This window comes from Ambystoma mexicanum, chromosome 8 (genome assembly GCF_040938575.1).
Source record: "Ambystoma mexicanum isolate Mex_15411 chromosome 8, UKY_AmexF1_1, whole genome shotgun sequence".
NCBI lineage: Eukaryota > Metazoa > Chordata > Amphibia > Caudata > Ambystomatidae > Ambystoma > Ambystoma mexicanum.
The window spans coordinates 734,361,361-734,387,816 of record NC_090929.1 but is presented as its reverse complement, the minus strand read 5'-3'; the positions used below and the strand labels follow the sequence as shown (position 1 = coordinate 734,387,816).

The 26,456-nt window shown below is 48.4% G+C and overlaps 1 protein-coding gene across 5 annotated transcripts in view; it reads right to left on the bottom strand.

Moving 5' to 3' along the window:
- Window positions 1-26,456, bottom strand: part of WASHC2C (WASH complex subunit 2C) — a 2,476,852-nt gene that overhangs the window by 460,778 nt on the left and 1,989,618 nt on the right. The window lies entirely within an intron of this gene.

Genomic DNA, 26,456 nt, shown 5'->3' with positions numbered 1-26,456 from the left:
ATGCACCTGAGCAATAAGTGAAAGTAGTGATGTTGGACAATCAGCGTGTGAAAGTTTATCTATGAGGAGATCTCTTGATACAGAATCAAAAGCCGATCTAAAATCGACAAACGCCATATACAAAGGCTGGTTGGTTTCATGGCAAAGAATCTTGATAATGCTCATGGTGGTAAGATTTACAGAGGTTACTAACCCACACACAAATTCCATCTGAAAGGGGTCTTGGAGATTTTGGACGTTCGTCCACGCATTGAATTCTTTTAAGATGAGATGGGCAAATAACTTGCTTGGAGTGTCCAAAAGCGCAATTGGACGGTAGTTACATGGGAGAAGCCAGTCGCCTTTTTTAAAGATCGGTATAACAATTGATTTTCGCCATGAAGGGGGAATTATTTGAGATGTTACTATTTCATTAAATACACTGAACAGAATTCTGGCCCAATGTGCAGTATGTGTCTTGAGCATCAGGTTGCTTAATCCGTCAGGGCCCGGCGCTCTAGACATATTCAATTTCGCAATATGCAACTTGATATCATCAATGTCAAATTTAATGCAAAAAGGTTGCCTAGCATGATAATTAAGGCAGCGTCCTGTATTAGGAATAGGTGCATACAGTTCTGAATAATAATCATGCCAAGCTTCCTCAGAAACTGCATTAATTTGAGAAGGAAGTTGAGAAAAATGACTCGCCTCATTAAGCAGCTTCCACATCTTTGCCGAATGTTTAGATGTTAATGACAGAAGCCTAAGTTCAGAGTTGTTCTGATATACAGTGGCTTTATACGAAATCAACCAATTTTTATATTGTGTGTTGAGATTCATTAGGATTCGTTTCCTTTGATCTTTTGGTAAATTCACAGCCTGTCTTTTCGCCCTAAGATAGGCAGACTTTTAAGCTTTTAACTCCTCATTAACTGGGATACATTACTCACTGTAATCGTATTTCTGATGCTTGTATCTGCTTAGATTCACATGCTGTGCATAGGCCGACATCTAGTGGAAGCTGCAGAGTATTACAGTTGTTGTTTTCGAAACTCGATAAGGGACATCGAATATGGCGTGCCAGTAATACTATCCCTAGTGTGACGTCCCCTGTACCCATGATCCCTCACGCGTGTTGGTCCCTCAGATTGTATTTTTCTGACATGAGGTAGCATGAGGTGTAGCGTGAGTACAGTTGTATCCAAGCAGATATGTATAGACAAGCTCATAAGCATCCATGTGCCTTCTCTCCGAGAGGAGGAAGGGTGGGTCGCATGCGAATCTAAGCAGATACAAGCATCAGAAATACGATTACGGTGAGTAATGTATCCCTTCTGAGGCTTATAGAATCTGCTTAGATCACATGCTGTGCATAGATTAGCGAGCAGTGGAAGAAGGAGGTGGGATGTGAGAAGGTTCATGAGCGAATAAATGTCTTAGAACCACTTGTCCCACTTGTGTATCTGTCTTGGAATGTGTGTCAATGCAGTAGTGCTGAGTGAAAGTATGTATAGAGCTCCATGTAGCTGCCTTGCAAATACTGTCTAAAGGGACATTTGCAATGAAAGCCAGAGTGGCTCCAGTACCTCTTGTGGAGTGAGCCCTGGGCGGGCGTAAAAGGCAGTGTCTTATCTGATAGGGAACACCACAGTTGGATACATCTGACTATCCACCTAGAGATGGCATTCTTAAAGATGCGGTCACCTTCTCTGCCTGGCGTTATGGAGACAAACAGTTGATCTGTTTTTCTTAGCGGTCTGGTCTTGTCTACATAGTAGATGACCGCTCTCCTTACATCTAGTGTGTGGAGTTTTACCTCAGCTGAGCTTTTGGGTTCCTGGAAGAAAGCCGGTAGCTCAATTGACTGGTTTACATGAAATTTAGAAATAATTTAGGTGAGAACCTAGGGTGAGTACGTAAAACCAGCTCGTATTTGTGTACAACAATGAAAAGGATCCTGCACTGACAAAGCTTGAATTTCACTGATCCTTCTAATGGAAGTGATAGCCACTAAGAAGGCAGTTTTATAAGTCAGGTGTTTGAGACTAGACTTCTGCATAGGCTCGAAAGGGGGTCCCATGAGTTTAGCGAGTACCACATTGAGGTCCCAACCTGGCAGAGGTTTAGAAATTGGGAGGGTGGAGTTTCTTTACCCCTTCCATAAAAGCTTTGATTACTGGTACTTACCACCATGAGACCTTATTGTGAGAGGTTGTGTAGACTGACAAAGCCGCCAGGTGGACGTTTAAGGAGTTAAATACTAACCCTGCAACTAGCAAATGGAGCATATACATTAGAATGTGTGATGGAGTACATTCTATAGGGTTGATTTGTTTAGACTGGCACCAAATTACGAATCTTCTCCATTTGTCAAAGTAATAGTGCCTAGTGTTTGGTTTTCTTGATTCTTTCAAGGTATCCATACATCTCTGTGGCAGGCTGAGATGCCTGAACTCTATGACCTCACGAGCCATGCTACCTAGTTCATTGACTGCAGGTGGGGGTGCACTGTTAGCCCCTCGTGCTGGGTGAGTAGATTGTACTGACACGGGAGTTTGATGGCATCGCACATCGCCAGTTTGCGCAGATGTGGATACCATGGTTGTCTCGCTCACATACGAGCAACTAGGATAAGCATCATCGGTTCCTTGTGTATTTTTTTAACACCTTGCTCATTAGAGGGGTTGGTGGAAAAGCGTAGGCAAATATCCCTGACCAGTTCATCCATAGGGAGTTTCCCTTGGAGCCTGGCTTGGGGAACCTGGATGTAAAGTCTGAGCCTGGACTATTTTCGCTTGTGGCGAATAGGTCTATTGTGGGGAAACCCACTGAGAGAAGATGTGTTTTACAATGTCTTCGTGTAGCTGCCATTCGTGTTCCTCTGGAAGGGGATCTATGCTCATAGAGTCTGCTAGGAAGTTGAGTTCCCCTGGAACATGTTGGGCTGACAGGTAAATCTTCCGTTTGAGTGCCCATTTCCAAATTTGTTGGGCAAGCTTGGACAGATTTAGAGAACGAGTGCCCCCCTGCTTGTTTATGTAAAACATGGCAGTTGTGCTGTCTGTAAGGACCTGCACTGACTGGTTCTGTAAGAGGGGTTTGAATGCCCAAAGCGCTCTGAATACTGCTAGAAGTTCCAGCAGATTGATGTGGTTCTGAGCAACCTTGCGAGACCATAGACCCAGAGCTGTGTGGTGGAGGTAGTGAGCTCCCGACCCTGTTAAGGAGGCGTCTGTTGTGAGGACGGCCTGAACCTCTGGGTCGTAGAAGGGTTTTCCTCTCGTTAGATTCTCTCTTGTCCACCAGCAAAGATTCTGTACTAGTGTTGGCGAAACAACCACTAGATCTTCCCACTGACCACTTGCCTGAGACCACTGTTTCGCCAACCACTCCTGCATGGGTCACAGGCACGCGTGGGGAACCAGGTAAATGCAAGACACCATCATTCCTAGCAAACGCATAGCTTTGCGCACCCTTATTTGGCGACCGGCTTGGTATTGAGGAATTTGCATCAACAAATTTCGAATTCTTTCCTCTGACGGAAAGGCCAACCTCTCTTTATTATTTAGGACAGCTCCTAGGAACTGTTTGGAGGTGTTTGGAACGAGGCTTGACTTTTTCTCGTTGATGGAGAAACCCAATTGAAAGAGGAGGTTGACTCCCCTGCAATGAGCCAGTCGTCCAGGTAAGGGTACACTGGGATTGCCTCCCTGCTCAGGTGCACTGCCACCACTGCCAGTACCGTGGTGAATACCCTTGGGGCTGAGGCTATTCCAAAGGGCAGCACCTTGAATTGGTAGTGCTGGTTCGCTATCTTGAAATGCAAGAATCTTCTGTGCACTGGGAACATTTAAATATGAAAATAGGCATCTTTCATATCCAGGATTGGCATGTAATCCCCCTTTTTTAGTAGGGGGATTACCTCTTGTAGCGTAGTCATGCAGAACTTGACTTGACATACTTGTTTGCAGGGCGCAAATCTAATACTGGGCGCATTGTGAGATCTTTCTTTGGCACAAGGAAGTAGGTTGAATAAATACCCCCGTTTACCTGATGCACCGGGACGACCTCTATGGCGTCCTTTGATAGCAGGGTTGCGATCTCTTCGAGGAGGATTTTCTGATGTTCCTGCAAGTGTACTTTCTGTCGTGGAGGATGGTCATGGGGGGCTGTAGTAACTTGATGCAGTAGCCTCTGCAACACTGTGGACAGCACCCATGCGTAGGTGAAGTTGGTAATGGTAACCCCTTTTGCAATGGCGCAGACGGGCTAAAAAATTGTGGTGTGGAAGGTTGCCCAGAGCAATGCCAGTGGTTTAGATTTATTCAAAACCTTCCACCCATCACTTTTGTGCTTGAAGTTGTTAACGCGCCCCCTCAGTGGGGATGCATGGGAGGGGACCTGGAGCGGAGTGTCACTGTTTGGTAGGTGGCGTACCACCTCTAGCGGGGCTGCCTCTTCCCTACCCACGACCTCTGCGCTGCCCTCTTGGGTAGCCCTGGGAATATCGTAACTGGTAATTCCCCCACGATGAGCCATGGTTTTGGCTATAGTTTGACCCTCTTTGGGAATTCTGGCCTCGAAAGCGGCGAAAATGACCATTTCCCCTCTGTCCAGAGGGTTTATTGATGAGTTTACCAAGTGATGTTAATGTGTCGCATTCATCTTTCGCCGTTTTGAGTGCATCTTCGACGGCTTTGCCAAATAATACATTAGGCTCGACTGGCATGTCTATTAGGGTTGCCTGAGTTTCTGGTTTGAATCCTGACTGTCTTAACCATGCATGCCTCTTAATGATCGTGCCCTCAGTGATTATTCTACCGGCATTATCAGCCGCGTCGAAGTTGGTCTTCAGGAGACAGCCCGACACTGCCCTCCCCTCAGCTGCTACTTGCACTAACTGTGACTTTAAGGTGCGGAGGAAAGCAATGCAGATACTTCCTCCCACTTATGGTAATTATAGCTTGCTAAGAGGGTGGCAATGTTGGCTATCCTAGCCTGATAAGCCGCAAATGAAGCGACTTTCCTCCCTAGAGCATAGATCTTTTTGCTTTCTTTATCTGGAGGAGCCTCCGAGGGGGCAAGTGGGGTTCCCGCCCTCTTTCTAGTGGTGGTAACAACTAGGAAATCTGGCTTTAGTTGTCCCCTGATATATAAAGGGTCAGAGGGAGCAGCACAAAATAACTTTTCAACACGTGGATTTACTGCATGTGTGAGGTTAGGCGTTTGCAAGGAAGGTAGAATTCTGCGCTGTACTGATTTTAGTAAAGGGATGGACTGTGTTACTGCCCTTTTGTCTCCCAGGATTTGTTCTGCAAAATCCCTTTCCTCCTGAACTTCCTTTGTGTCTATCTGGAAGTGTTCAGCAGCTTTAGCCAACACCTCATTAAGGAGAGGCTGGTTATCAACTGGCGAATCATTAACAGGAGGGTCTTCAGGAATTGGGGAGTCTAAAGTGTAAGCTTCAGCCTCATCTTCAGCCTCCTGGTCCTCATCGTCCCCATCGTAGTAAAGGTCTGCAGCCTGTCCCTCCTCGAATTGAGGGTCAGGTTCTTCATGGTAAGAACTTGGGTCATAAGGCTCCACTATAAAGGGGTCTATTACTAAGTCCTGAAAGGGAGTATCAGAGCGAGCCCTCTTAGGAGGGGGTTGAGGAGACACAGGAGTGGCCCTGGAACCAGAAGGAGCTGAGGTGGGAGGGGTGTTCTTATAACTCTGAAAATAGTTATGATCTGTTTCATAAAAATTTGCCATAAAGGTCATCCTTTTCATTACCCTGTCTATGTCCTGAGAGCTCAATTTTTTTGGAGCTTGGTATAATCACAGACTGAGTGTTAAGGCCCATTTCCTCATCTGTGTGAGGTATAACTTTGGTCTTGGGGGATGACTGATGTTCTTTTGATTTTTTTAGCAGCCTTGTCCTCCCTATGCTTCTCTTTAGAAGTGTTGATATCTTTAGATTACTTTTTGAGGTATTTACCCCCTCCCCCATGGCTAGAAGTGGTCTTACTAGACTTTTTGGCGCCTTCCGCTTGGTCCGACGCATCGTGTCGACTTTCGGCAGCGTGATTCAACAAGGAGCGTTGAATTTCGGGTGTAGGGTTAGACGCAGAGCGTCTAGTTTCAGTATTGTGTTGAGACACTGTCGTCATCAGATGACCGGGTGTCAGTAGCGGTTTGATGGACGACACCTTTTCTGTCCGAGGACAGGTGGGCTTTGTCGTGAGGCGACCGTGATCGGGACCGCCAAGAGGACAAGGACTCTGTGGACCGGTATTTAGGTGCCGACCGTTGCCGAGTCTCGGCTGGGGCTAATGTGCTTGGTGGTGGATGTTCGTGTTGTGCTTTTGCCGCTGGGTGTTATCCCAACAACATGGCCGCCGGCCAGTACTACGGGGTCGGGGCCTGGGTAGCTGAAGCCGCCCAGTCGCCATCGTCGTCCGATTCGGCGCTGTTGCTGCCATCGCTGAGAGCGCCCTGTACGTCCATGGCTTCAAGCTGCCTGGCGTAGTGGGCCCAGCGCTTCGTGGAGTTGTCCTTTAGGGTTTTCGGCTTGAGAAGCCTACGGCCTTACAAGATGCCCAAAAGTGGTCCCGAGGAAGGCACACATTGCATACAGTATGTTTATCTACCCTGGGAAACTTCTTGTTCCACTTTGGGCCGAATTTAAACGGAGTACTCTCCATAAGGTCAAGGTATGACCTCCCCACCAATCTCCCTACTGACTGGGCCGAGGCCCAAGGTCTGGGTTCAGTCACAGCAGTCTTTGATGGAAGTCTCGCTGATCGTCACAGCCGTCGTTATTCAGAGTCTGGTGAACAAAGGATAGGAAGAGTTCTTGCGGTAATTGAAATATAGATAAGGCTTTACGCCGAAAGGAATTCCGCACACATGCATCCGACTAGTATGGCGGAAAAAAACTATCCAAGAGACCTACACGCGTGAGGGATCATGGGTACAGGGGACGTCACACTAGGGATAGTATTACTGGCACGCCCTATTCAACGTCCCTTTTCGAGTTTCGAAAACAACAACTAATACTCTGCAGCTTCCACTAGATGTCGGCCTATACACAGCATGTGATCTAAGCAGATTCCATAGGCCTCAGAAACATGTTTATGTCTGTGATGAGGTTCAGATGAGCCAATGGGAAGTTGTTGGAAAAGTTGTAGGGCCGCCACATAAGTGGCCATATTTGTGATGGTGGCCATCCACAGTTTAAAATTTCAGTTTTTAATGCACAAGTATGAAGACTCAAGCTTGCTGTCCGTCCAGAGGAAGCGATTCCTGCCACCAGTAAACTCTACATTTACTTGAAATTTTCCAAAGCAATGTGATGAGAACAAAGAACACTTCCACAACACGGTTATAAGGTCGTGGTCGCTGTTTGTCTGTTGGATAACTTGAAATGTTTCTGCTGCGGCAAGTATTGCTGTGTTAGCAAAAATATAGTCAATGGTGGCTGCCTGATCTAGCCGCCTCCAAGTGGGATTAGGAGGCATGTCCCCCAGTAAGGTACCATTGACCATGCTCAATGAGTGCTCTTTCATAAGGTTGTTCCAGCGTTTGGCTGCAGGGGATATACGTATCCCGGTGTTGGGAACACAGTGGATATTCAAGTCACCCACTATAAGAACATGGGAGACAGTAATGTCACTTGCAATGATGTCGAAAATGTGGGACATGTCCCAGAAAAAGGTATCCTCGTCAATTGCTTGATGGTTCCAGTACACATTAATCAGTACTAGGAATTGATTCTGGATATCGATCTTGACGAGTTGAATGAATTGACTCTTTTGAGCCCATTGCTCGAGGCAGAGACCCTTGGCTTGTCTAGTAGTCATTAGAAGACCAGCCATGGGTCTCCCCCTCGCTTGGGTATATGACGGGAGGATATGTATATCATAACAATCCCAGACAGGTGGTGTGGAAAAACTGTTTCTTGAAGGCTTACGATATCATATTCCATTAAATGAAATCCAGAAGGGCAGAGCAAGTGCTCATAACTACAAGTGTTCCATGAAGCGAGCAAGATAGATTCTAATGAGAGTTTTTTGGGTTGCTATGCTGGGGAAACATATCATAGATCATTTGATCATGAATCATGATTCATTGATTTACTTGATCTAATCACTATACTTGAATCATGAGAACAAGTTATTTGCAATGAAGAGGCACTCATGTCATCATTAGGCCCATTAATGGCGTGGGCTGGAATAGCTTGTGAGGGTCGAGAAACTTGGGATAGTTTTGTTTCATCAACAGGGAAGTTAATCCCGCTGATTGTGGATTCTTGCCTCACATCAAAGCCAAGCTGTCTGATCTCAGCTCTAGCTTGCAAATAGTGTTTTGAACAATGCACAAAGGTATCCAAATTCTGGCTATCGTGAGATCAGAATCTCCTATGACTTCGACACAATAAATGTCTGTTGTCAAATCTTCCAAAGCAGGAACATCACTCAAGATGTTTAATTTACATGTGCGATTGACGTTGTAATCTGGATACAGAGTTCCTCTGCACACAATTATAAGACAGTTATAATGAGGCATAGAATTGAAATTTTGATTATGTTTCACGATAGTGGAATTGGTTTTATGGCCATTCTGTTTAGCAGTAATGGAATTAGAGAGAATCATAGGCTGACGAGATTTAGAAGGATATTCCTAGACAGTGCGTAATGTTTGACCTTGTGGTTGCAAGTCTTGTGTTTGCAAGTACAAATTTAAAGATTTAGCTTTGGCTTCTCTTCGCTGCTCTAATGTCATTATTGGTCTTTCCCAATTTTTCAAACTTGAGGATGTTACGTCACATGGAATCTTATTACACAAATTTGTATCCAAATTAACAGGGGGAATCAAATCTTGTGTGTGTTGGCACCGAATCCACCTATTGGTTGGCAGTAGTAAAGGTTTTGATAGTGCCAAACAGGAGTAATTGTGGCACATAACATGGATTCATGTCACGCGGAGTCTTATCTAAATTAGGGAGAAAGGCCAATTCTCTGGATTGTGACAGTGTGGGCGGTAGGTCTGCCTGTCGAGTGGCCGCTGCAAAAGTCTTAATGGTGTTACGCGAGGGTTGTAGCAAAAGAAAAGTTCCTATGATTAGTTGTGGATGCGATTGATTGTTAACCTCATTGACAAGCTGGTCAAAAGGTTTGTATGCCAGAGATCACCCGCTGTTCTTTTGGGCAGCTTTCTTTTTTATAGACACCTGTGAGGCGAGCTTCTTTGCACGGCCTACAGATGCAGTCCGAAAAGCTTTATTGGGTATGGCTAGAGCTTTGATTAAGTGTTTCGAGGCGGGCCTTGTAGCCGATATCACATTTTTTATGTTTTTGTTTTCTTTGACAGATTTTTGTCTGGACGGACTGAGGTTTTATTTTTCCTCGTGATGGCAAAAATCTGGAAAGCAAAATTGCTAATTGAACTCTTTTTCTGTTGTTCCTGACGGCAAGACTTTGTGACTCTGTCATGACATTTATAGAGGAGCGAGTATACTCTGGAACAGTCATATGTGTTCTGATTGGAGATCAAGTTCCAGGTTTATAGGATCAGAACCAGTCGATAGGAAAATCGGCGGGGGTGGAACAGGCAGTAGAGACTCAGATTTCACACAGCATGGAGAAAATGCGTTAGGGGGGTAGTTTATCTCTTTAGGCAAGGAGCTATTGTGAAGCAATTGCGTCAACAGTATGTCTGTTGAGTAACTCTAGTATCCAATATTTCATATAGCCTCGTAATGGACATCAGGGCAGTGTTCATAGCTGTAATAGTGTGAGCTAACAATGGAAAAGTGTAATCTGTAGAAGCTGTTACATTATCAGAGATGGGAAGTCTTCGGGGGTGGGATTGGCAAACGAGATAGACAAAACTGAAGATTTGGGATTAGAAAGCGGGAAAAGAATCAGGGATTGGGAAAGATTAGTTGACAAATTATGAGCCTGCGAAAAAGAGTGTAAAGAAATAGGAGAAACTGAATTCATAACGTGATCAGATGTCTGCGGCAGATCACAGAGCAGAGGGACCTACAATAACTTCTGCAGAAGTGGGGCCCTTCACTTGGTAATTTATAGTTATTGGAATGGTATTTACAACAATGGTGTCCTTGGTGCCCCCCATATGCATGTCAAGTGGATATTCAGCAAAACCAGCTTCCATAATCGAGTCTGGGTGTGTGGCTAAGTCACTTGCATTCTGTCTTTCAGAATAAACATCAACATTAGCAGTTTGCAAGGACGAGTCAGTTACTATTACAGTGTTAATATCTGAAGCGGAAGGGTGATTATTTCCTTCAATTACACAATAATTCCGTGCATCACCTGTGTAAGAGCAGATGCGGGATCACGTAGCGACTGGTTTATTGCGAACTGCACTAGCAGTGTTGGAGGTCTTATTCTTTATAGAGGTGGGGGCAGTGGGAAGTGCAGCGGAAGCAGCAACAGCGGGGGATACCGCTATAACCGAAATAGGTGTTCTAGCCGGCATTGATTTTGTTAGGGTGCATATACGCGCCGCAGTGGCCACACAGTTAGATAATTGGGCACCAGAAATAAAGGTTGTCGCGTGACTGTAATGATGTAAATGAGGACGTGTCACTTGTATTTTTATAGAAAACCAGCAAACTTAAAGCTTTGAAGTGACAACGTTATTGCTTTTTGCTAACTCGCCAACTTGCTAAACAACGAAAGAGCACTCGTCCTCAGCACTCCTGCGAATACGTGCTTGTTGTTAATATGGAGTGCTGGGTAAAGGGGCATGTTCACGTTGTAGAAAGTAGCAAATCCAATATAATACAATAAATAACACCTTGTAAACAATAAAATTAAACAAAATTACTACAGAGATTGGTGCAGCATCTCACGGCTGGCTTAGCAGAGGATTCTAAGTATTACTGCACAAGTTTGAATGAGCCCGTACCAAGTTGGGATTCAGTGTCCCACAGCAAAACATCACTCGTTCTCAGCACTCCCACAAATGTGCATTGTTTCTCTGCACAGAAGCATGGACCAACTAGTTTGTTGAGGTAGTGCATGGCCACTGTGAGGTAGTGCACGGCCACTGTGTTGTTCATCAGGATTATCACAGTCCTGCGCTTTACAAAAGGAAGGAAAGAAACCAGGGCCAGCCTGATCGCCTCAGCTCCAGCAAGTTGATGTGTTCCCGAGACTCTGTGCGAGACCACAGTCCGCTCACTGGCAGATCCGACAGGTGAGTGACCCCAACCAGAGACCCACTGTCACCTGGGCCCAATGTTGGTGAAACAACACACCCTTTAGCAAGTTGTCACGCACAGCCCACCATGCTAGTTCCCGAGCCACCTGGTCCGAGACCTGTAAAAGGTCTGACATGTGACCTTGAAACTGAGACCATTGGCAAAGGAGAAGCCATTGAAGCGATCTCATTCACAGCCTTGTCTGTGTGACCACTATGATGCAGAAAGTGTTTCTTCACCAGTCGCCTGTCCACTGCCATAGCAAAGGCAGGTTTCTCTCAGACTTCCACAATAGGTGCCTCTAATGCCACATTGGAGGGCAGCAGCAACTCCTTCTTTGGGGCATCATCCAGGAAATCACAAAGCTTGTATTGGATCTTGTATCTGAATGATCTGATAAGTCAATTATGACGTGCCTGTACACAAGTGTTTCTCAGCACGAATGGAGCAGAAAGCCATAAGGCATCGGCTACCTTGGCCATCACCCGCTGAAAAGTGGCCAGAGGTTTACCTGGAGAGGGAGCTGGCATGATCTCCATCTCTGGGGATGTGTCAAGGCCACTGGCGAACTGCGGGTACTCAGCCAGTCCGATTACATCCTCATCTTCCCAGTAGAACTCCTGGAAATCTCTCCCCTCCCTGGAAACCATGAGCTCCAACCAGAATGGACCTGATCACCTCCTTCCTCGTAGATGGAGTACATCTTGAACATGAAGGCGTTTCTGGAGAGTGGAGCAAACTCTGAGGAAGCTTCGATATCTCAGACATCTATCAGCACCAAGGACGTTGTGGCCGGGACTGGCACGCACACGGCGGCTCCCATAGAAGCTTTATTGGGTATGGCTAGAGCTTTGATGAAGTGTTTCGAGGAGGATCTCGTAATTGATATCACATCGGCAGAGTCATCCGGAGTCTAGGTCCTTCGGTTATAAGTGGATCCTGGCCCGAGCCCAAATGTGTGCAGGAGTGGCCTCGAGCGGGTCGCAACAGACGCAGTGCAACCCATCGGTTCCCGGGCCAGAGCCAAAGGCACCTTCGTCAGCGGTGAGGCCGAAGTGGTCAGCGCTGTGGCAAAGAGTTCCATCACATTAATGCAAAAAATCTACGATTCCTCCCTGGAACGGTGGCTCCTCTTCTTAGAGGATGAAGAGGAGTGACGGTTGGAGGAACCCCACTGAAAGCGGGACCTCTTTCGGTGCGGCGGCTTCTTGTCCTTCTTTTACTCCTCTTTGCTCGCAGATGATTTTCTGGGACGGTGCTCCTCAACTTGCGACCTCGAACGAGACCGGGGCTCCACACTCCTCACCTTGTGTACTAAGGTGAATAGCTTTGCTGGCCTTTCCCTGAGGGCCTTCGGGTTGCATGGACTGGCAAAACCTGCAATCCTGGATGTCATGATGCTCGCCGAAACAAAGCAATTCAGTGCAGAACAGAAACCGGAATCTGCTGGCTGTAGTCCACACATGCCTTGAATCTGGAGGCCTTCGATGGAATCGGCATGAAATAGGAATATTTTGAAAGTGAATGTGTTCCAACTAACGAACAGAGTGCAAGGAAAAAAGGAAATGAGGTCACAGGGCGCCGTGCCTCAATATATACTGGCCCCAATGTCAGTTCTGGCATGGGGCATGCAGAGGGGTTGATCGGAGCCGATGCAGCATCCCGCTGTGCCCCCTGGCGGCAGAAACATTTCTGAGAACAGCAGCGCTGGGGATAGCATTATCAGGATATATGATATGACATTTATAACACGCCTGTACACAAGTGTTTCTAGGCACGACAAGACAAGGGAGGGAAGACAGAGGGTGGACAAGACAAAACAATCTTACTAGGCACTGTGCCATTCTGATCGCGTAAGTGCGAGAGCAAGAAGTGCAAGGGGACAGGGAGGAAACCATGGGAGGAAAGAACATTAGAAATGTGGCATTTCCAGAAAACCATATGATCATGAGAAATCAGATTGGCGTTAATTAAAGATGATTTCCAGAAACAATGTATTCAGTATTTCTAGACATTTATATGCATTATTTTTCTCCTTCTCTTTTCATCCATTTCTGCCCTCATTACGATGATGGAAATGGATTCTATACAGTAGGAGATCATACCTCTATTATGCCCGTTATATTAATGTACTAACCAGTAAATTGCGACCCTTTAATGCAATATAAGGAGGGGAGGAGGCGGCAGTTTGATATGTCAACTTTTACATTCCTTTTGTTTGTTCCCATACCAAACATTATTTTACTCCCTAGAATAGATGTGCTTTGGCTCCCTTTCAGTGCAAGAACGAAGTTTAAAAACTTCAGATGACTTTCATTTTTAATGGTACTATTCTGGCAGGATGTAAAAGTTGGAGTTTAGTTACAAGTTGTTTTAACTCCTGTGGCACTAAATCACCACATATGGTGGTCATATGGAAAATGACATGCAGTACCTTTGTCAAGTACATATCAAGAGGATGATAAAAACAAGCAGCATTTGTGAATGCACCTTACTTTTTACAATGCCACCATATACCTTTAATGTGGGACCAATAGTCTTTCAATTAAACTGCACAAATGATACCCAACAAGTTTTATTGTCTGGGTATATCGGTAGCGAGCAAAGTGGTGTATATGATATGGCATTTACAACGCGCCTGTACACAAGTGTTTCAAGGCGCGACAAGACGAGGGGGAAACAGGAAGGACAAAACGATTGTACTAGTCTTTGTGTCATTCTTATCGCGCAAGTGAAGAGAAATGGAAGGGGAGAAGTGCAGAGGGGCGGGAGAGAACTGCAGGAAATCAAAAGTGCAGCCAGTGGGTGGCTCATAAGTGCAGAGAGAAGGGACAGTAGGGTTGCATACAAAGACCACAAGTGCTGGGGGAGCCAAGAGACAGTGTGAGGTACAACTGGACATGCAGGAGCATTGGCCCAAGTTCAGAGGGTGGCCAGGTGACCAGTGCGTGGAGCAGTCAGGACATCAGCAGGGTAGAGGAAGCGGAAGCGAAGAGGAAGGTCTCGAGTTGCTTCTGAACTGGAGATGGTTCTGCTCCAGTTTCAGAGAGCCAGGAAGGCTGTTCCAAGAGGGAGGCCCGAGCTGAAGATGGAGATCTGCCCACAACTCTCTGCTTGGAAAAGCGACTGACCCTCAGAGAGTTGGAGGTGGATGAGCGGAGAGCACGAGAAGGGAGATGTTTAGGAAGAGAGAGTTGGAGGTAGTGCGGTCCCAGGCCCCAGAAAGGCTTGTGGATGATGCAAAGGGTCTTGAACCTGATCCTTGTCACCACTAGGAGCCAATGAAGATATTTCAGCGCTGGAGAGATACCATCCCTGGGTTTGAGGCCAAGGACAAGTCTCGCAATCCAGTTCTGGATAAGTTGTAGAGGACCGATAGTAGTGGCACGAAGATTGAGAAAGAAGCTTTTTCAGTAGTCCAGTCTAGAGAGGACCAGAGCTCTGGAGACGGTGAGCTTCTGGGGGAAAGTGAGAAAAGGAAGAATAACTCAGAGGAGGTGTAGCTGATAGTTTGACTTCTTAGAGATGTCAGAGATGGGAGCAGAGAAGGAGAGGGAGGAGTCGAAGATGACCCCAAGGTTCTTAGCCTCAAAGGTTGGAGCAGGAAGAGGGCCCACAGTGGGTGGCCAGAGAGATAGGGGAAAGTAGGGAGCTGGTGTTTTCTGATGAGGAGGATCTAAGTCTTACTGGCATTAAGGCAGAGATTATTGGCGGCACACCATTCCTGAATTGCATTCAGACAATCTGGAATGAGAGAAGGAGAAGAGCCGGACATGGGGAGCCTGAAAGAGAGCTGGGTGTCATCCGCATAACACTGAAAGTTGGAGAAGAAAGCAGCGATGCCATGGAAAACGGGTGCCAGGTATTGGTAGAACAGCTAGGGAGAAAAGTTAGACCCCTGGGGAACACCACAAGTAGAGAGAGGGAGACATAAGAGGAAATACCCCAGTTGGACCCGAGAGGTTCGTTCAGTGAGAAAGGAGGTCAGCCAGGCCAGGGCCTGATCAGTGATACCCAGGTTATCACAGAGGCGATTGAGCAGGATGGCATGCATGGTTGACTGTATCAAAAGAAGAATGATCGAGGAGAATGAGGACAGAAGGAAGGTTAGAATCAAGGTTAGAGAGCAGGTCTTCACGGGTGTTCATGTGAGCCGTTTTCCTGTTTCTGACAGCTCTGAAGCCAGACTGGTGGTCATGGAGACAAACAGATTCAGTGTGCAGGTTAGGTTAGGAGAATGCCAGCTTTCCCAAGAGTTTGCAGAGGAAAGGAGTGATGGAGATCGGGCGATAGTTAGCCAGAGAGGAAGGATCGGCAGAGGGCTTCTTCAGGAGGGGGTGCACAAGGGAGTGCTTAAGGGGGGAAGGAAGGTTCCAGTGGCAAAGGAGTGATTGCAGAAATCGGCCAAAGCTGGAGCAAGGGTGTCGATGTGGTCCTTGGAGAACAGGGGAGAACCTGTTTTGATGAGACTTTCAAAGATCAGACTTGTCTAGAAACATCGTCTGGGGTGAACAGGGGAAAGGAAGAGAATGGAAGGGAGGAGGAGAGACAGCCACAGGAGGTCCAAGAGTGGAAGAGGAAGAGAGGGATGACAGGATGTCCTGAGTTTTAGTGATGAAATGAGACGCCAAGGCCATACAGAGGTACTGGGAGGGAACAGGAGAGGTAGAGACTGCAGCAGGATTGGCCACCTCCTTGCAGATTTTGAAGCATCCGGCTGAGTTGTTATATGCCGCAGAGACGTGGGCTTGGATGTGGGCTCTCTTCTTGGCAAGGACAGAGAGTCTGTACTGCCTTTAGAGCAGGCGGCAGGCCATTTTGTCAGAGGGTGCACCTGATGCCCTCCAATTCCTTCCAGCCACCCTGCAGTTGCGTCTGAGGGTGATGAGTTTGGAGTTGCACTTGGATTTGGGCTTCAGGCAGATCCTCATGACAGGGGCAAGTACAACAAGAGTGTTAAGAGATAGAAAGATAAAGGTTAGATAGTGTTGTGTCAGGATGCGATTTAGCCAAAGGTGCAGAAGGAGGAGAGAAAGTAGCAGCGAAAGCCTCAACTGACACACGCTTCGTGTGTCAGACGACCGAGAAGGTAGGTGGCAGTGCTGGAGTCGGCACGGCCTGAGAGGTAGAGAGAGAGAGGTGGGAGGAAAGGAGAAAGTGATCACTCCAGGAGAGAGGAGTGGTGAGAGGGATGGAGAGGAGGTGAGGGGTTCTGAGGAGATCAGAACATCCAGGGAGTGCGCTACAGAGTGAGTCGGGCTAGAGCGAAGAATAGAGGGAGAAAGAGAGGGAGAGGGAGAGGGAAAGAGTCGCAGTGGTTGAGAAAGAGTTCTCAAGAAGGGCAGGTAACCATCCAGGTGGATGTTAAGGTCTCAGAGGAGGAGAAGTTGAGAGGAAGAGGCGAGGAGGGATGAGGAGAGGTCCGTCCACTCATAGAGGAAGGAGGCGACCTGGCGGCCTGTAGATAGTGGCCACAGTGAGAGAAAGGACAGGAGAGATAGAGAGCATGCAGACCAGGCATTCATAGGAAGAGTCGTCCTGCATAGGAATGATGGAAGCAGGGATCCACTCCAGGAAGATCAAGGCTACACCTCTAGCAGGACGGTTGGTTCTGGGTTTGGAGAGGATCTTGGAGCCATCAGGAAGCAGTGTGTCATAGCTCGTGACAGAGCTGGCCGTGAACAAAGTCTCGGTCACACCGAGTACATTTGACAGCTGAGCGAGAGTTGATACTCGCAATGTGGAGCAGGTTGCCCCGTTAAAGGACTTCAGTGGAGGGGTACAGGTCAGAGGAACACCCTGCCGAAGTATTGCAGGTGCCTGAAGATGGGCAGAGGAGGAAGCAGGAGGAGGCAAGGTAGCCAGGCAGGAGGTGGGTGCCAGAGGGATGGTGGAGGAAGGAAGCAACAGGGTGGCCATAGAAGAAGCAGAGGCAGCCGTAGAGGTGTCAGAGGATAGAGGCCGCAGAGGAGCCAGAGGGGAGAAAGAAGGGACAGCAGGAGAAGAAAGGAAGTTGATAAGGCGCTGGATGCGTCCATCAGAAGGAGGTTGGCCTGAGGGCCTCCCACCGGGTGCCACCATTAATGGGCGAAGAGGAAAAAGGAGAGAGAGAGAGAGAGAGAACAGAGACCATATGGGTGGTCCATAGGCCTGGAGAGGGAACGACAGAGTATGTCATTAAGGGTCTGTCTGGAGGAAGCACTGATGTAGGTATCAGCGATAGGGAGGCCTTGGTTGGAGACCAGGATGTCCCTTTTGAACTTCTTCCTGCCAGACTTAGTAAGAAGGATAGGATAGTCGACAGAAAAGCAGTTAGAGAAGATAGGTGGGACAGAGCACCATAGAGGGCGCAGAGAGGAAGAGTGGGGGGAAGGAGGGAGGGGGAGAGGTGCTATCGCTGGGAAGCAGGCAGGCGCGGGAACACTAGGGTGAGGGGGACATGGAAGGAGGAGGGGCACACAGAGGACAGAACAACGGACAGAAAATCAGATGTAAAACAGACAAAAGACAATCACCAAATGAACCTAGAAGTAAAGAATGAACACAGCAGGGATATAGGCAATGCAATGTAAGTCAACAACCATGGAGAACAAAACATCAAGAACAGGAAACAATAGGTCAGGGGCGGCGCTAAGAAGGGGGGGAGGGAGAGGGCTCGCAGGGAATGTGGGGAGCGCAGTGCGCGCAGCCGAGTAGAGAGAGCGCACGTGGCCTAGAGTTGCGAGGGAGCGTAGGCAGCCTAGGATGCAAAGGAGTGCACGCAAGAGTTGCGAGGGAGTGCAAGCAGCCTAGAGTTGTGAGGTAGTGTACACGGCCTAAGATGCGAGGGATCGCACGTGGACCTGCGGTGAGAGGGAGCGCAAGTAAGCAGGGGGACTGTTGGGGTGGGGGGGTGCTAGGGCATGTCATGGGGTAAAAACAATGCATGTGCAGGAATGAGATGTGGCACCGAGTCAGGGGGGTTACATGGAGTGTAGCAAGCTAACTCTTCCCACACTTTCTTACCTGGTTGGCAGCAGACACAAGGGTGAGATCGTCTGCACTCACTGTCTACGCCGCAACCCCATTGCCATCAAAAAACTGCTTCGCTCAACACTGCAGCCTTGTCCTGCGAGGGCTTTGCTGCAGTGGGTCCGTACCTCGATTCTTATAGGCACGGAAGCGTGGAAGTAGTGAAGTGTGCTACGTACAATCAGGCAGCATCTCCTGCGCCCCTTCATCGCTCAACACCTCTGCCTTGTCCTGCAAGGGCTTCATGAATTGAGAAGCTTGATTAATCAGACCAGTCATTTCCTCTGACACACTCCTCTGGCCTACTGCCAGCTCAAATCAATTCTAAAAACAAGATCAGTGCGCCAAGTGGCGTGCTAAGTGGTAGGCAGTCGGCACAGAGTAGGGGGTAAAACTCAAACTTTTTAAGCGCATGTCTTTTGATATTGTTGCTTCTCGGTGCTTATAAGAGATGTCTGCTGCCAATGGCTAAAATGTACTCAGTAAATCCTATAAGAAGCAGAATTCTAATAAAGGTATGAATGAATTCCAGTGAGAGATTGCAGACTACTTTCAGGTTATCCAAAGAAAGGACTGATTCATTGTAACATGGGAAGTTAATATTTTTGAAAAAGGTGAGCAATTTGGAGAGTAAGGAAATGGTACCAGAGTTTAATAATCCATAAATCACAACCTCGCCAGCACCACGTTGAGTTACCACGCCGGGGCAGGAGCCTTCATCAGCGGGAAAGATCAAAAAAGTCCTTTGAGAAACTCCTTGACGAGTTAATGAGACCAAAGGGAAGATCTTTCTGGAGGCCTAGTGTAGCGGGAGATATCCGCCAGATGCACCTTGATAGAGGCATGTGCCAGTCCGGCTTTGGCCAAGGATACCAAGAGTGGAAGAATTTGTGGGGCCGTGACCCTCAGCGGGGCAATCGTCTGCAATTGCAACCACGTAGCAAACCGGTTCCCACTTGTGACTGTAGTACTTCAATGCCGGAAAAGCCAAGGCGAGGACCTCCCTGCAGTCCGCAGGCAAATCATATCCACCATCATATCCACCAGACTCTAGGGCTGTAGGAGCCAAGCCCTCAGGTTCAGCGATCCTGGGTCGTGGTGCAGGATTGCAGCTCATTCTCTGGTGAGAAGATCCTGAACCACTGGTAGCTTGACGGAGGCAACGCTTCAAGACTGAGAAGGTCCGGTTACCAAATCTGCCTCGGCCATGCGGGGGCGATTAGTATCATCTTGCACGGGCACCTTCTGAGTGTTTTGAAAACTCGTAGCAGGAGAGGGAATTGGGGGGAATGCGTACAGAAACAGTCCTTCCCACGGGAAGGAGAATGCATCCTCCACAGGATCCTCGGCTGGTGGAACCTGCTGGCAACCTTCTGACAATTGGAGTTTGCCGCTTTCGATAACAGATCTATCTGGGACCTGCCCCACTCCGTGAACAGACGGTCCACTTGATCCTGACGAAGCTCACACTCGTCGCAGGAGCATAGTTCCCTGCTGAGGGAGTTTGACATGGTGTTCTTGACTCCCGCCAGTTGAAGAGTGAACAGGAACATGCCCTGTCCAACAGCCCATCGCCACAAATCCGGCGCTTCTTTGGAGAGCGCCGGTGACTGAGTGCCTCCCCTGCTTCCTATGGTAAAACAGGGTGGTAGTGTTGTTCATGAAGAGCCTCACCACCTTGCCTTTCAAAGACTAGAGGAACGACGTGTGGGCCCAGAACACTGCCCGTAGAGCTCCAGGATGTTGATATGAAGATCTTTCTCCTCTGACAACCACAGACCTATGGCATGCAAACGTTCAGTGTGCGCTCCGCATCCCTCGAGGGAGGTGTCAGTGGTGACCGCTGTTAGGGAGAATTCTCTGTTTAGGCTGAATTTCCTAACCTAGTGAGTCCCCCAGCAGCTTTGCTAGATTTTTGGGGTTTATTTTTCTCTCCTGCCAAGAGTGAGACTCTTTTACCCTCACTCTTGGGCATGATTTGAGTGTGTTTCTTTGAATCTAGATGTGTTTAATGGGCTATGGGGTCTTTTACTCCATAGGGCTTCATGTGTTTTTATGATGTGTGTTACACAGCACCCTCAGTGCAGTGACACAGGGGTGTCATAGTGACCCCCCAGTGTAGACTCCATACCCTGGGACTGACTACTGTCTCCCAGGGCATGTAAAGTCACCATTGACTTTACTAGTCTTAAATTCTGAACAGAACCAGTACAAACCATCATATTGTGGACGTACTGGCTGGGGTAATTCGATTGCCCCAGGGTCTGTTAGTCGAGGGGGCACGTCTCCGTCCCCCCTGATCGAGTTTTGGTTGGTGGCAGTGGATACTACTTTTTATATTCAACAGCGAATATTTTTCTATGGGATTTCCCATTGTTTTAGGCTACTATCTTTATTTAATTATTTACGGTAGCCTCGAACATACCGCCGGTTTATTTAATTAATATTAATTCTCTGGTTGGTATTTTTTGCCAAAACTTGATTCTAAAATGGCGTTTGTGTTCTCTTCTGTGACTCCAACCCAAGTCGAGCCTTTGTTCCACTTTTTGGCGGGCTTCTCCACAGAAGCCCTCCAAAGTGGTGCCACTCTGTCTGGGGTACTTAGGAGGGGTGGAGGGAAATGTAGGCACCCTGGACTGAGTTGCCTAGGCAACTCAAGTCCCACTCCGTCCTGATTGGCCCAAGTGGTGAGCCGGCCGGCTCACCACTTAGCATGTTTGAGTGACAGCTAGGCTGAGTGAATGAGGGTTTGCTGCATAAAAGCAGGGCTTTGGGGACTGGAACTTCAGAAGTCGCCGCAGGACCTAAGAATCCGACGAGGGAGAAGCTGAGCCGACCTGCCACGACACCACCACCGGTGGAGCCCTGCTGGACTGCCTCACCACTTTTCCCAACGACAGAGGAGAGCTCCCGCCGGAGAGTCTTCTTCCTTTGACTGGTGGGGATAACTAGTTTCACCGTCTTTTCGCTTTCCCGACGTATCTCGTGGCCGCCTTGCCCGTGGCCAAGCACCCCGGCAACCGGGATACCACATTTTACCACGACCGCGAAACAAAGGTACCACCTTTAACCGGAAGACTCCGCGGCTGGTTTCTTCCCTGGTAGTGCAACGACCTTCATCTTTCCTCCAAGTCGAGATCTTCTCTTCCACTGGACGACGACGCGACTTGTACCCACTACCAGGAACAACTGCCACCCCTGGAGGATCCTTCCCACTTAAGATACCGTGTCCCGCCTGGCTTCCCTTGCTACCGACTGTACGGGGTAGATTTAGCCCCCGGCTTTCGAACCTGGGTTAGTCTGGGACACCCTGGCTAAACTTTCTTAAAGCCTCTCTAAACCCTTTTTTGAACCTTCTGCAAGACTTTCTAAGCATAGTGTAACTGTGTGATCTTGGGCGCATTTGTGCTCTGCTCTCTCTAAGAGTGGGCCCAGCCTTCGGACTTTGGCTCACCAGTGACTTTTTGCTCTCTGCCTTGCTAACCATGTTCCTGAATCTTAGAGGGGTGTACCATTTCATATTCTGCCTTTTTCCCTCCCTTTCTCATAAACTTATTGGAGTGCAATCTAGTTAAGCGCTCACCTCTGTATGAAAATAAGTGGTGTTTACTGTGACCAATCTGATAAGGAAAAAGGGGTGTATATATTACAATAGTAACTGTATTTAGAAAATTTTACAATAGGAGTGCTGGAGTGTTTCAACTGTGTGTTTTAAATAAATAATTATATACTTTGATACCAAAGCTCTGGTCAGTGTTTGCTTGTATTATTGTACCTGAGTGCCTATTGTGTATACTCTGCATACTGCCTAACTCTTCTTGAGGGAAGTCTGACTGCTCAGCCACAGCTACCAGGTAAATCTGGGTGGTGCGGACTGCTACCAACTGGGTTTACTGCCAACACCTGTAGTCTTAAATCTTTTGCAGTGGTCCCTAAGGGAACTGCACAGTTTTCTGCCTAACAACCGCCTCCTGGTATGGTGGGTTTTGAAATCCTGTGTCTTTGGCGATGTTGGAGCGAACGCCCCACCACACTATAGCCCACCGGAACTCGTTGTTGAGTGATCTCTTGTCTGTGAAGCTTCCGGACACCTGTATCCAGCGTGTGTCCAGGAATTCCTGGAGGGATTGCATCTGCAACCTGCAGAGTCCGACGAGGTAGATGCAGGACGACATCATGCCCAGCAACAACTTCATAGCCCGCACCATGGCCGCCTTCGTCAACGACACCTGCTGCACCTTCCCCAGAATGGCTATCCTCTCCACCGAGGGAGACGCCAGGCAAGAAACTGTATTGAGTCTGGCACAAAGGAACAGTGCGCTCTGTGATGACGTTAAGCAGGACTTTGGATAGTTGACCGAGAATGCCAGATCAGTTAGCAGCCGGACGGTCACCTTTATGTGTCTTTTGGCCATCTCCTGCGAGCAGGAGCGAATCAGCCATTCGTCCAGGTATGGGTATACGTGTATGCCCTGTAGGTGTAGATGGGCCGCCACTGGCACCAGGCATTTCGTGAGCACTCTGTGGGCTGACTTCAAGCCGAAAGGGAGGTCCTTGAACTTGAGTGCTATCGCTGCACCACAACACAAAGCTTAAGTTATTTTGGGTGTTTCTTGTGAAAGGGGACGTGGAAGTAGGCGTCCTCCAAGTACAGCAACGTCCAGAAGTCTCCTCTCTCCAGTTGGCCGAGCACGTGTTGCAACGTGACCATCCTGAACTTTTGGGACTGGAGGTATTTGTGCAGATGTCGTAGGTCAAGAATGGGCCTCCAGCCCCCTGTCTTATTTCTGACGAGAAAGTATCTGGAATAGACTCCCGAGCCCCAGAGTCACTGTGGTACTAGCTCCATCGCCCCTTTTCGCAGCATGGCCTGTACATATTCCAAGAGCTGAGGGATGTGCTGCTCCCGACGGGCAACCAGAGGGATCCGCAGACACCTGTGTTGGAACTCCAGGCTATGTCCTTGGGCGAGAATGTCCAGCACCCATCTGTCGGTGGTGATCTTTCTTCACTCGCTGACTAACCTCATCAGCCAGCCTCCCACCGAAGCACACGGGTGGGGGCCCAATGTCCCTGTCGGTTCAGGCTTGCTTCGGCGCCGGCGTCCTGCCCTGCGGGCGACGCTGTCCTCTGCTCCCGTAGGCCTGGGAACGGTCTCTGTAAGCTTCCTGAGTCGTGGATCTGGAATGCAGACGGTACAACGATGAGAAACCTTTTGAGGCACTGTTCGAGCAAAAAGAAGAGCAGTGGTGCTGGAGGGTGCCCAGGGAACAGGCCGTCTCTGTATCTGCCTTGATGGCTTGGAGGGACTCATCGACGACTTTCCCAAATAGGTCATTTCATCGAAGGGCATGTCCAGCACCTTCGCTTGGACCTCCTGACGGAAATGTGTGACGAAGGCAGACACCGTTCGCCATTTGCCGGAACTCCGGTGTCAGTGACGTCCAATGCAACTGTGATGGCCTGATCAGACTCTTCCCCTGCCTGGAAGAGAGCGATTGCCTCCTTCAACTTATCATTGGGGAGGAACTCCAAAATAGGCCCCAGCTTGTACCACAACTCCCTGTCATACTTGGCTAGGATCGCCAGTGCGATGGCCACCTTGATAGTGGATGCCGCTTGTAAATCTATTACCTTCCCATGGCGTCCATCCTCTGCCCATCGCTGTCTGGAGGGACTGAAGACGGGTTGGCCGACCGTTTGCTCGCGGCTGCCGATACCACCGAATCCGGCGATGGTTGCGACCTCAGGCATTTGGGTGAGGAGTCTGGTACACAATACTTCTTTTCCAGCCTATCCCCTTTGGCTGGAGCCGTGCAAGGGTTCTTCATGAGAGACAGGCCCTCTCCTCAAACGTCATCCAGAAGGGGTACCGCCATGACCGTCTTTCTCTTGGACTCGCACCTCTGATACAAGAAACCCTCCTCCTTCATTTCCTCGGGCACTAGCAGGAATAGCTTGGAGGCCCTAGAGGTCATGGAGAGGACCAATACCACTTCATCTGGTCGAGACACCCTATGTGGGGCATTCAAATGTGAGGATTCGCTATCTGCTGCCAACGATGTCGTCCGTCGACGTCGTGGGCGTGTCCGTCCCCGTGTCTGGGTCTGCGGGGGAGAAGGCACCCGGCGTGATGGAGGAGGCTGAAATGGGGCGTCAGATGTCACGTCATCTTCTTTGTTGGAGGCTGATTGGGGACCTGGGGAACCACAGGTATCGGAGCCGGAGGCATCCTCAACTGAATCTCTGACCCCAAGGTGTGTAGAGTCGACAGAATATCCATGGAAAAGTCCCTTGGTTGAGATAGCAGAACAGGAAAACTAGGCCCTGCGTCGTCGTCATCTTCGTCCTCGTCGTCGTCCACGTCCTCATAGACCGTGTGTAAGGACTCCTGGACTTCGTCGTCCGTGGACCAGACCTCCATGGCCTGCAAGGGTTGTTTCAGGGACTCCTTGCCCCTGCCCATTTCCCCCCAGCCCCCTGTCCCTGAGGGTCTTGAATCAGGGCCTGAGCCAGTTTCCCCGCTTCTGGTGTGCCAGCAGACTTTACCAAAGTCACTGCGGCAGTGTCGCGCCTTGGGAATAGGGACAACTTCTGAGCTGTGGGGGGCTACTTTTGCAGGGCCAGCGCCCTTAGCTGCAGCAGTCTCCCACTCTGCTGCTGACAAGGTTATAGCCTGTACGCTTGGGCGTGCTTGGGCTGTTCGGCCTTCGTTTGTTCCGTCCGCGGCTTCCTGGATGTCTCACAAAGTTTAACAGGGGTAGATGACTTCCTTTTCGAGGAGGAGTTCGAATGCTGGCTAGCAATGGAGGCAGAGGGTGATGTCGATCGCGCCCTATCCACCTTGGGACCCGCTTCTGCGGGGAACCCGGTAGACTCGGACTTGTGGTTCTTGGCCTTATCTTGGGCCCCAACGGATGAGGCACCCTCAAAGGATTTAGAAGACTGATCCTCAGACCGGCAGTTCTGGGTGAGGCATGACCCTGTGTGCTGCATGGGCCAGATGCCTGGCGTATAACCACGCCACCACTCTACTTTGCCTGTCCCTCGTCTTCTTGGAGAGTCAAATTTCGCAATCCACCTCCTTGGGGCAGTAGAGGCATTGTAGGTGCTTGTCCTCCACAAACACGTTCCATAGCCCGCATTTGGTGCAGGGCTTGAAGAGGGACCTTCCCCCCTTCTCCTCCGTCATGGTGGGAGGGCGCAAAGTAGGCCTGTTGGCTTCCTAGAATCTTTGACGATATTTGCCTTTGACGGGGTGCAGAATTCACCGACAACGGATCCCCACTGTCAGCAGATGTAGAAGAGAGCACACTTAGAAACAAAAATATAACTTGTTTCCATTGAAAACTACGAATGAACATCCAAATAGCTCAGAGAGCAAACTCAGAACTCCCAACAGAGGAGGGGCTTGGGGAGAGGACTGTCCTTGGATGGGAGCAGTATGGCCCAGGGGACAGTGATTGGTTTAAAGAAGAAATACAGATTTTAAGTGAAAGTGAAACAGTTTTTTCCTGAGGATTCCCAGACTGACGACGAGGAATATTCGTCTATGTTTGTGAATATAATATTCGTTGAGTATGTGAATATTCGTCTATGTTTGTGAATATAATATTCGTCGAGTATGTGAATCCTTGCCAGACCCCATGCTGGAGAATGACTCAATTTATATCATTAATGATTCTGTCATCAAGTCTTTGAACTATGAACCTGCATCGCCGTCATTTCCTTCATCCATTGGAATTATTTCTACACAAAAAGATGGAGCTCATACTCCTACTTTTTCTACACCGGCTGTTCCATCCTATGAAGGGATTCTGGAGAAAGTTAGAAACAATTCTACTTCTATTGGAGAACTTGTTGGGATTTATTTTTAGGGAAGCCTTTTAATCTGCTGATAGTAACAAGATGGAGTGTACGTTTTTAGCTGATAATGGTCCAATGGCTGACTTGATTATTGAACCAAGGTTCTTTTAGGTTGGTCGCTGTTGAGCAAAATACTTCTTCTGTTCTGGTCATAAACTCTGCAGTGACTGAGTTGGGTCTTTGGGTATAAATAATATATTAATAATTTTCAACATGGTGGCACCATTGTATTATTTAAATGTGACAGTCGCCCAGGGAAAGCCTCTTGCTTCCTTGGTTTACAATTCTTTCCATTCACAAATAAACCAGCATTCAAACATCTCCAGCGGCCTATATCAGTGACAATTCCATTAAAAAATAAACCAATGTTCAAACTTATCAA